Genomic DNA, 11,984 nt, shown 5'->3' on the forward strand with positions numbered 1-11,984 from the left:
GCCAGTATCTTTCAAAACTAGAAACATAAAAGTTGTAGATCTTGTCTTGGGGTTCCATATCATCTTGAATCATCTCAATCGAAGCTTGGATGAGAGAGTTATGCCCAGATTACGAATCAGTGTCAAAACTATCCCGAACCGCCCAATTAACTTCGTTTTGCATTAATCGACTCCATTTGCTTCCTAAATAAAAATATAAGAATGAGTACATTTAGGCACCAAATAAGTATAGAAGACTAAACATTAAGGGAGAAAAATATGACACTTTGCATTCTCATCAACTATATACCTCTTGTGTGGCCCAAAATTAAACATAAACTGGCAACGAAATACAGACAAAGACTTTGATAAGCCCGGGTTATTACAATTTTTTCAGGCATTGAGATTCAAAGCCTGAGCATTGACAATACGCCCAACCGAAATCGTAATATTTTCTATTTACCCCAATGAAATTACTCAAGCATGGTGATTTTCCCAATTCTATCTAGTTTTATTCAAATCTATCATACTCCTTAACTAATATAAGACAGTAATTTAGTCTTGCACTTGTTATAACATTCAACAAGGAAATACCTAGAGCATGCCTAGGGTTACACCCAATTCCACCTAATGTAGTTTGGAAGGTAAGTTAATTTATTTATGATGAGTTCTTGACTGGCTTTTGAAAGTAGACAAAAAATACATAATTAGTTTATTTTATTCATGGGTATTTAGTCTAACTGTAAGAAAGATGAAATAGATCTATAGGTAATGTCGTTTTCATGAAAATCCATACATACCCTTTTATGTTTAAGTTAGGCACAAACTACTAACCTAAACTAGTATGTTAAATCCTAATTCTGCTAGGAAAACAATTAGCAATATGCATGTTATAAAAGTCATATGAATTGTTAGAGAATGAAAAAGAAAATAGTATATTAATCGATCAACTTCGAGCAAGCATATATGTTAGACAAATGACTGGAAATAAGTTTGATGAAATGATCCAACTTCAAGTATCTCAACAATCCAGCAAACAATCTTAGTGGATTAATGCATAAACACGCATTCTAAGTAAAAAGCTCACATACATAATTCTGGGTGTTGGGCCTCAACCCTCCTATAAAGATCCTGGTGAGGTTCTGGTGCCAAGGATGATAGCCAGAGGGTTAGCACCTAGGGTTTGATAGGGTTAAGCATGCCTCATCCAGATGGAAGTGCATGTGATGGGTATAGATAGAATCACAGAATAAAATATTTAGAAATGATTATTGCCATTCCTTATTGGTATTAATGTAGACTTACATACAACTCAAATAGTTTGTTCATCGCCTAATGGACGGCACGTGACATCCCAACCTCCGCTTGGGATGAAACATAAACTTGGAGTGTTAAGACATGTAACACGAGATTACATACCTCCGTTCATGATAGATTACATGCTATGCAACCTTGCATACTTCTACTAGTATGCATTAAATCGCAGCAAAAAGGGTAACTTGTAAAAATTTTGCACTAGAATGAAACTAGGTATCCTAAAGCTTAATTAAGCATTCATAATGTGTTACTTAGATGTCCATATGTATGGCAACAGTTCCAACTTTTTTATCGAGATTATTTGTCCTTATTACAGACTTGATTGATATGGGATTTCAAAAAACAATTTTCAAAGCATCTCTCAGATGCATTGAATGGCTAATAGGACCATTTCCAGGAACATCACGAATAACTCCAATTTATGGTCTTGGTTTGTTTCTCCTTAATTATCCTCAGCCAAGGGTTTGAATTCACCATCTTCTGGTCCTATCATAGCTTTGCCATTGTAGAGAGGAATGTTAGTTTAGACTACCATAGTGAGATTCCTTGAAATCCCAGTAAGTTAACAACCAACATGCACAAAGAGAATATAAACATGACAAATAATAAACATGAGATGAATGCATAAAAAGAACCATATTTGTCTTCCATCTAGATTCCTCAACATATTTCAGAAAACTTTGTTGCATATTTTTTTACAGAGAACATTTTCTCAAAATAGTCATTCCTTAGCATCATTCCTAACATATGGTATCATCACGACTCCTCATTTGCACCATAAGTACCTGCTGGTTACTGTAACGCACTTGAGCCTACGTCATCAAAGCTATACAGATATAACTTTCATTGCATTGATCGTAACATGATCCAATAACATATGCACCCACCAGCGTTAGAGATCAATTTACAAATTTCTCGAGTTTTAAGGTTGGTGTGGCTAAGACAAGAGATATATTCGAAGTTAAAAATTACAAAGTTTGGTTATACATAAACTCATATGCACACATTTGTACACATATTACCCAAAGTTGCATATATATGAGCCTACACTTTCCCTATTTGCATTTTTTATCCTAAAACTTCATCATACTTCATAAACTCCTTATATCCCATTTATCCAAATCTATTTGAAGCTCTAGCATCACATGAATCAAATCTTAACTATGAGAGATCAATTAACCCGTGACAAGTATATTGCCAACTTTTCACTATATTTGGTTTTAAGCTCATGTTCTAAATGTCCTTGTAAAATCCAAAAGTGAACACCCAACTATTCATCAAATTATATCTAGTTATCATGCTAGTGACTTAGATTCAATTCACAATTGAGTATACTAACTTCTACATGATGGATAACACCAAAGTACCATACATTCCTAAAACTGAGTACTCAATAGTGATGTATCTAACTTCTCTTTGGCGTATAACACTTGAAATCCTTAAAATCGTGTATAACCTTCTCATTATGATGATATGATACTTCTAAATGCTTTCAAGACATATTATTGGAAACTTATTCAAAATATCACAATCAAACTCTTAATCTTGTAGAAGCCGAAACATGCTTGATCATCAACCTAAGATATCAATTTAAAAACTAACATGGCATGTGATCTTTCCTTAAATATCAATTCTTAACTATCATTACAAGAACTTATATAAGTTTATCACTTCATATCTATGCATGTCATGATCATATTCCAAGATTAACACAAGCTTATTCCATCAAACATCAAATATGAACAAAGTATACTTCCAATCGCTTTATCAATACTAAAACTCTAATCAAAACTCAATTTTATGACATGAACAAAGACTTAATATGTTAATATATCCTCTAACAAAAATTCATAGCAGAATCACTTACCAAATTCGGAGCTTTGGGGTACTCACAACCAATTCTCTTGCAAGGGTGCTCAGTTTCTCTACTACTTTGTGTTTATGGATATTCTTTCACACAAAGCTCAAATACTCTTGAATGTGGCATGGATCAAAGTGGTGGATGAAGGGTGCTATTTATAGGATTCATAAGAAGAAGAAAAACATACAAGAAGCAAAGTATAACATGGTTCATCCTAAAAATCACACATAGGTTCATCATGGTGTAATTGGCTAGGGAGTTATGATGATACTCTCTTTTGTTTTCTTTTATGCAACTAGGGAAATTTATTCTACATAAGGATGAAGGCATACTAACTGTGTAGGGCATCGGGGTGTAAGTTTTCTGAAGTTTGAACAAGATCCCATTAGAATAGCTAAGTCATGATCGGATTCCTTTCACTTTCAAAACCATTGCCTAAAACCACTTGTTTCTCATAGCTAGTTCAGTTCTAAGGACTTAGTAGGTGCAGATGTGACCAACCACTATTTTTCTCTCAATTGGTCATGAGTCTTGCCTTTGCATTTTAAATCCTGAAATTGTGTTTTAAATTGACAGATGATTTGCAAATGGAGCTGTAAGGCCCAATATTTGTGAGGCCCGGACCGTGCGCAAAGGCCCAGCCTTTTCCTTGGAGGAGTGCGAAACGGCGCTGTTTTGGGGGTAAGTTTCCCTTCTTCCTCAACCTCTTTCCCCCCCGATTCTTTCTCCCTCTTTTCTCTCTTTCAGTTTGTGGGTTTCACTCGTTCAAACGTCTCTCTCTCACACGTAACCCCCTTCCCTTCCCTTCCCGATTTCCTCTCTTATTTTCGTTGGGTCAGTGCGTGACTCTGAAGGTAATGCCTAGCATTTTCTCCATTTTGTTCTCCTCCCATTCGGTTTTCCCTCAAAATCAGTCTCACTCTGTTGCATCCCTCCATTTCTGCAGATTAATGTGCCTCTCTCTCTCACGTATCTCAATTTTCTGCAGTTGGTATCTTCTCTTCAGACGCGGCTTTTCCTCTTCCACTTGTGATCTTTCTCCCTCTCTTTTATTCTACATTTAAGACCCTGAACTACAACCCTCTCAGCCGACCCTCTCTTTCTCATCACTTGCAGATTTGTTGTTGCTTTGTGGTTTTTGGTATTGCGCTTTCGTGGGTTCCCCAATTTGTTTTCTGTGTAACCATTGAAGCCATCACTGGAGAAGTTAGCTTTCGCGGGTAGGGCATTCTCATTCTCGGTTTCTTATGCACGCACACACACTTTCACTTCAAGTCAGTTTATTTCACTCCATTGAAATATTTGAAATATGTAGTTCGTGAGTTCTCGGGCATTTTTGTGTGTAAGCAAACACCTTGTGTTGGAATGGTCTTGGAGTTTTGGATTATTTTGGGTTGGATGTGCAGTAAACCAAATGGATACTTAGGATTGAGTAGTGGTTGTTTTGTACTATTCGGGTTTTTATACGACTGTTGGAATGGAGGTTAAATTATTTGGAGTTACATTATTGTTGTTTTGGTTGAGTTGTTGGTGATTGCTTGGAGTTAGGGGCCATTGAAGTGGGGTTCATATTTTGATTATTTGTGTTTGACGTTGGTTTTGGTGGGCGTATAGGACAATATCAAAATTTGTATATGGTATTTTGGGTTGAAGTGCGGGTTGTCCAGATGATTATATGGTTGTTTTAGTGAGTTGTTTTTGCTATTATATGGTTTGGGATTATGGGTTTTAATTATTTAGATGGAGGTTGTGTCAATTGTCTTTTAACACTCAGTGTATATTTATTTTCTATCAATAGGTGACGAGATTTTTAGAGGTCGAATTCAAGACATGGATATTACGCTGCAAGAGTCAGGTAAGCGGGGTTCCTATTCTAGGTTTTATACGAGTTAATAAGACTGAGGTTGACTTTCTGAAAACTTGCATATTTTGTGATGAAATGAGAACTTGGAAAACAAAACCAACTTCGGTCGCTTATTTGCATTACTCATGAAATCTGTGTGGAAAAGGAAAAATATGTTCTGACATGCATTGTGTAGACATGAGCTAAATTTTGTCATGCTGTTTCTGAAATCTGAAAAAAAATGATATTGAGAATCTGAAAAATTGTGCATTGATTTAAAATGATGCTCCGACTTTTGTTTCAGTATGTGAGAAGGATCTGATTATGTTTTGGTACTCTGTTTTATTTTGATATGGCATCTGAAAACCTTTGGCATGGTGTACTGATTTTGTATCTGACTCTGTCTCTACTCTGTTCTGTTATGCTCTGCTCTGTTTGGGTTGGTACCAACTTCTCAGTCTCTGAGTGCAACCACTTTGGAAACAAAGTGGTTTTATTGTACTTTGTAAATGCTCATATTTGCACGCTAGCATATGTCATCTGCTTACTGAGTTGTTGATAATTCACCCCTATCTTCATAATATTTTCAGATGATGTAGAGAGTCCAACTGAGGACCGGGATTAGATTGGTGGACATGATTAAGCTGATGATAGGATGTTAAAAGAATGAGATGTCCTTTAGATTTAATGTCTCTTAGATTTAATTTTATCTTGGGTTTAGTAAGACTTGTGAAGTTATTAGTTTGGTTTGTTATGACTACCGAGAGATTGTGGACTCCTTAGTTTATTTTTTTGTTCTGTTGCAGTAATGACTTTGTGGAGTTTTCAAGGTGTTTATTTAGAAGACTTGAGATTGAGTTTTGATAATAAAGTTTTGTTGGATATTTATTTTAGTTGTGTTGGGAAATATGTTTATAAGTGACTGGTAGTAATTCTCCAAGCCACCCGGGTTTAGGGCGTTACAGGAGCCTAGTATTTTAAAGTCTTCAAAACATTTTAAATGTCAAAAATTATTTTAATGGGATATTTTTAGTGTTATTGGACCAAGCTCAATTTTGAAAGTAAGCCTCTTCATATTTTTGGAATCTCAAAAATAATATAGTCTTAAAAAATCATTTGTTTTAAATGATTTTATTTTTTTAAGAATATAAGTTAATATACATCGTTTTATTTTATGTTAAAAACTCTATATATTTAGGTGATTTTATTTCTCTTAAAAATGTTTAGTAAACTTCATTACTTTATTCTATGATGAAAGATTAATATTCTTAGAATCAAAGTTGGCTTTTAATTTAACTCATTGCATTTCTATTTTATTTCTAATTTCTAGTGAATTTATTTTACCACCTTCAAATCTAGGTTAGGGACCACTAGACGAAGGGTTGGGATACGATCCCTTAACTTTCCCCCCATTTTCCCTCTTCCCTCTCTCTCCTCCCCTCCCTTCACGCCGTCTCCTTCTCTCTCCCCAATCTCCCTTCTCTCGTACGCCTCCGCCACAACTAGTTCCTCGTTGCCCCCGCATGCCGACGACACCACCTCACCGGCGACCTCTCTCCACCTCCGATCCCCTCCCACACCATGGATCTCTCTCCCCCCCCCCCCCCCAAAAAAAAAAATGCCCATAGCCCCTCTTTCTTTTCCCTGTCAATTCCTCCTGCGGTGCCGCTAACCATGCCATCATGACCAACCATCCACCACCGAGCCTCGTAGATCACCTCCATCTAGTGACCCCCAACCCACCTTCGTGCACCCAGTCCTCTCCCTCTCAGATCTCACTTGATCTCCTACTGTTGTCATGCACCGCCTCTAGCCACAGCCACCGCCACCAACGGCTAACCCTCAGTCGTACCCCCATGCCACCACCGTACCCTAGCCAACCCTAGGCCTCTAGATCCCTCTCCTTCCTCTACCTCATGGCCTCGCCGCCACCACGCACTACAATGCTACCGCCAAACTCAACCCCCATCCCCTGCCATAGTCAGCCACACAAAATAGCCCCTGCCCTCCTCCACTCCACGCACAGTCAGAACACCAAACTCTAGCTATACACACCCAGTGGAAAATAAACACAAGATAGGATAAAATGCTCTCTTCGAGGGGAGCTCCTCCAAGAATATAAGGATTAAGGATGAAAATAACATTATATCATTCTGCATACCCTGACAACTACAGTAAAAGTTCTTAAATAGTCTAGGTTCTGACAACCCTAAAGGCCATGGGTCGAGATAAGCAAGAATTTAAGCAATAAAAAGCATAAAGTAAAGTGGCCCATTGGAACAAGCTCCAAGTCCACAACAAGACGGTAATAACATAAGTAAACTAAGTAGTCATGGGCCCATAGATGATTAGCCCAGCCTGAACGAATAGCCTATAGAACAAAGCCTCCCCTGGTCTAGCCCATTCTGCATCTTAAAACAAGACATCCATCTTCCTAACCTTAAGTCACTGTCAATGCTTCTCCCCTCTTCAGTTCGAGTTCGTACTTCCAGCCGCTTTGAGACCCTTCCACCACAGAGCCTGCCCATGTACCTCTCTCCCGATCTGGCTGTTACACTAGCTCAGCCCTCCTACGATTCCATCACCGTGTATAGCCAAAGCCAGCGACTTTTAACACCAAGAGACCATACCAAGCAGCAAACGGCATGTGACGATTTTAGCCCCTCAGCATGGTATAATTTCTACCTCTTCCCCTCGGTAGTTTATTATGTTGTGAAGTTTGTGTTGAATGGTGTTGTGACTTGCTATGTATAATGGTTGTGATGGACTTAGAAGAAGTGAGGTGGTTGGATTGTAATGGAGTTGTAAATGAAGCATGGAGGTTTTGGAATATGTGTGTTATGTTAGGTTGTTTTCTGCGGAGCTTAAATGGGCTATGGAGTTGGTATGTGTTTTTTGTGTTGGTTGTGGTATATTTTGTCTAAATGGATAAAAGGGTTAAGTTATATGTATTACTAAAAGGCTTGATAACTGAGTAAAATATTTGTGAAGGTTGGGTGGATTAATTTTATGCATATTAATGTAATACAAAGTTTATAGGACTATTTGGTTGTGTAGTAGTTTTGTGTGGAGCCCAAGTGTTGGGTAGAATATTCATATTTTGTTGGATTGATGTACATGGGCAGCAAATTGTTAGTATTTGCTATGAATCGAATGGGATAAGGTGAATTAGTACTAATTATTGAATTGATATATGGTTGTGATTTTGTGGAGTCATAATTTGTAACTTATAAAGCTTTGTAATTATGTGGTGTAGATGTACAAATGGTATGGACAAATTTTAAGTTTGATCTTGGGTTCATTTGCTTTGGATGTGAGTATGTGAGTGGCTTATAATTTACATGCTATGTTTGATGTGGATTTTGCTACCTAGTTGAATTATTTTGGGACAATTGATGTGAATGTGTAGAGTTGGGATGGAGATGGATTGCTTGGTGTGCTAGGATTGAACGATGGAATTGTAGTGAGTTGAAAGGCATGATGATGATGCTGGTTTCTAAATGGACAAATTTGTATATCTCGAATGTATTTCATATGGATGGCAATTGTTGATCGTAACTGGATTATATATGTTTGGTGGATCTCACATGTGTGTTTTGTAAATTGTATTGGTATGCTTGGTTGGCTTGTGTTATGCATTTGGATGTGAGGAAGTGAATTGGGACTTGGGTTAATGTGGATTGGATTAGGTACAGGGGAAGGGTATTGTTTAAGAATTGGTATTGTGATTGTAGTTGGGTTTTATGGTGAAGTGGATTAAGTTGTAGGCTCGTGAATAATGGTTGGAGATTAAAGAGAATTATGGAAGCTCACTTTATTAGTTGGAGAATGAAGTCGGGATTTTAGATTCGTAGTTAGGCTTAAGATGTATGGCAAGGGTTATACTTCAAGGATTGGATGATGACATGTGTAATTGAAATGAGATGGACATTTTAAATACCAAGAGGTGTAAGTTTGTACAATTAGGAATCTCATGGAGGAGTATGCAATTAAATAGATAATGGAGGTTACTTGGACAATGACTAGTCTAAGTAAAGAACCAATTGGAGGTTAAAGCCATGAGGAGAGAATGGACTAAAAGTTAGGATAGTTTTATTGTGCAAGTTTTTATGCTTAATGTTCTTGTAAGTGAAAAGGAAATGACGGAAAGTTGTGAATGCATGTATGTTGCCATCTAACACGCACATGAACGGACTGGATGAAATGTGCATAGCATGGAGTCCAGGTAAGTATTATGTTCATACTCTTCTAGAGGTGTCTAAAGATATGAAAATGAAAATGAAAATGAGTGTCTTATAGAATGCTTTTATGAGAAAATGTTCTTTTATGAAATGAAAGAAAATAAATATTTCTTAGAATGAATATGCTTTATGAATCTTTGTTAAGATTTAAGTATATGTATGTAATGACCCTCTTTGGCAACCCTTTTTTATTCACCCAATAATAGTTGTATGAAAGTAAATGAATGCTATATGTAGTACGTATTGTATGTATGTTCCATGAAATGAATGATGAGGTTTATGCTTTATGATTAAGAAAAGATGTTTTATGAAATGAAATGATCTGATGAAAAGGAAATGAATGAATAAAAACAAAGGAAAGGACTGAAAAGAAATTAATGTTTTAACGTATGAAACTACGTAACGGCCATGACTAATGAATGAATGATGGTACCTTTAATAATGGGTAAGTAGTACTGGTAATGCACCCAGTGCTACCCCCTAACTGACGGATTCCCAAACTGCGGCCACAGGCAAAATCAGGTCTAAAAGACCATTAACCCTAACACACGAGGAATAACAGTGTGTGCCGGTCAGAGGAAAAACAATAAGATTAATTGTATGCATGAAAGGTTTTAGTTTTGCGAAGGAAAGTACAAGGTGGGAATTGTTTTGAGGAATGAAAACATTTTAAAAAGAAAAACCGTACCTGTAATGTTTAAAGAAAGGAAAATGTTCTATGTAATGTATGTATATGACTGAGAATGCATGAATGAAACTTATGTCAGTATATTTTTACAAGTATGAAGTAATACTTACTGAGTATTCAACCCATTTGTTTTTATGTGTGCCCCACCCAAGAATGAAATGAAGACAAAGCATCAAGACAGACATGACCCAAGGAAAAGGTGACGGAAGCCTAGACCTTTTGTGTAATACATGAATCTTATATTTGTAAGAGAACGTATATTTTAGTTTAATGATTTCTACTGCAAAACTCTCTCTTAGACTTATAAATGCAAGTTTTAAACTTTAACTGTAGAATCTTTTATATCCTGGGAAGGGAAGGAAGAAGTTTTAAAAGTTCAGTAATTCCCGTCTCGTTTTTTTCTAAGATAATTTTCTAAAGTCCCACCACAAGGACGGGTATTACAATAGAAGTGTTTCTTTCTTGTGCAAAGAAGATATGAAGGTGAGAGCACTTGCTTGTTGGTGAAACAGGTGGAAGAGAGTTGAGTGAAGTGTTGTTGGCCGAGAAGAGCCATTTGGCTTCTTCCATCCTCTATTCAATTTTCCTTCAAACTCTTGTGGCCAAGTAAGGGGTTATGTGTCAAGTAATAATGGTTGAATGCCTTGGAATTTCAATCTTTGCTTGGATACAAAGATGATGGCATGTGAATAGAAGAAAGCTTGTAGGCATGTCCATAGGTGGTTTTGTTTTCTTCTTTTGTATGTGTATAATGATGCAGCCTAGGTCTTTTATGCTAAGTCCGATTCTCCCATCAATGACTCTATATTAGGGCTGGTTTTTCTTCAAAAACTTCCATTCAAATGACTCAAACCAATGGCTTCATTCAAGAGACACGTGATTGCACTTGATGGCATTTTTGAGTGAATTGCACGAATTTGAAGAGGTCATGACATGAGTTGGCACCCCTTCCTTGCTTAGGGTAACATGTGTTAAATTCTAAATTGAGAGGGTGAAGGGTTGGTGGAAGATGGGAGGAAAAGAAATCAAGTTTTGATGCCCAGTATGTTACTCGGCCGAGAATGGTGTTTGGAAGGGTTTGAGTTGGTTTTGTCTTCTAGGCTAGAGGTTTTCAAATAGAATTTGGGCTCTTGTGTCATGATAGTGTAAGAAACTTGTCAACCAAGTTGGATTTGAGGTCACCACTTGTTTCGGTCAAGCTTTTCATTCCCACGCTTAGGTGTTGTGATCTAAGTGCTTAAGTTTGATCTCCAAGTTGGGCTCAATCTTTAGCCCCAATTTCGTCCTAAGTAGGCCTTGTTTTTGGGTCTTGTTTTGGGCTTTCCTTAATGGGCCTTGGTCCATTTGGATGGGCCTAATTTTTGGGCATTGCTTTGGGTCATACCTTAGGCCTTACTTTGGGCCAATTCTAGGCTTTTTCCTCAAGAGTTTGATCCTATACTTTTACATGCTTAAGCCCATTTCCTCTCTAGCTATGATCCACAACATGTTATGGGTTCATATCCAAGCCCACAAAGATGGCAAGTCCTCTTCATGCCACTTGTCACCTTCCTATTGGTTCCCTGACATATCTTTCCAATAAAATTTTTATTGCACTAATTATCTCCAAAAGTCCTAAGTAGAAAGATGGTGGAGGTCATGTAACATCCTACCACAAATTCAACGGAGGATATTTTTTAGACTTTAGGAATCTTGTGAAAACTCCAAAAAGGTTTCATGATTTGACCAATTGCACAGGTTTTAGTCAGTCAACATAGTTAGTCTTACTACACTATGATGCCAGAAATGTGATTTTATTTATTTGAGGTACTTAGGTGTGTGAGAATCAGAAACGATTTGCGTCATTAGTCTCAGATGAATATTTAAGATTTAATGGCAAAATAAAATGAATTTCATTTTCAGGACAACAATTGTTAGAAAATGTGTTTTTAATTGTTCGAGACACTTAGGAGTTGAATTTTGCAAAACGAAATATGGTCCTAGTTTCATATGAATATTTAGGATTTTATGATGCAAAGTTATTTTCACCATTTTTGGAGTGAATAGTGACCCCAA

The 11,984-nt window shown here is 37.0% G+C and overlaps 1 pseudogene; it reads right to left on the reverse strand.

Annotated features, from left to right (window-relative positions):
- Positions 1-1,408, reverse strand: part of LOC121249420 — a 5,871-nt pseudogene extending 4,463 nt beyond the window's left edge.
- Positions 1,409-11,984: the final 10,576 nt, after the last annotated feature.

The sequence above is a fragment of the Juglans microcarpa x Juglans regia genome, chromosome 2D (genome assembly GCF_004785595.1).
Source record: "Juglans microcarpa x Juglans regia isolate MS1-56 chromosome 2D, Jm3101_v1.0, whole genome shotgun sequence".
Classification (NCBI taxonomy): Eukaryota; Viridiplantae; Streptophyta; class Magnoliopsida; order Fagales; family Juglandaceae; genus Juglans; species Juglans microcarpa x Juglans regia.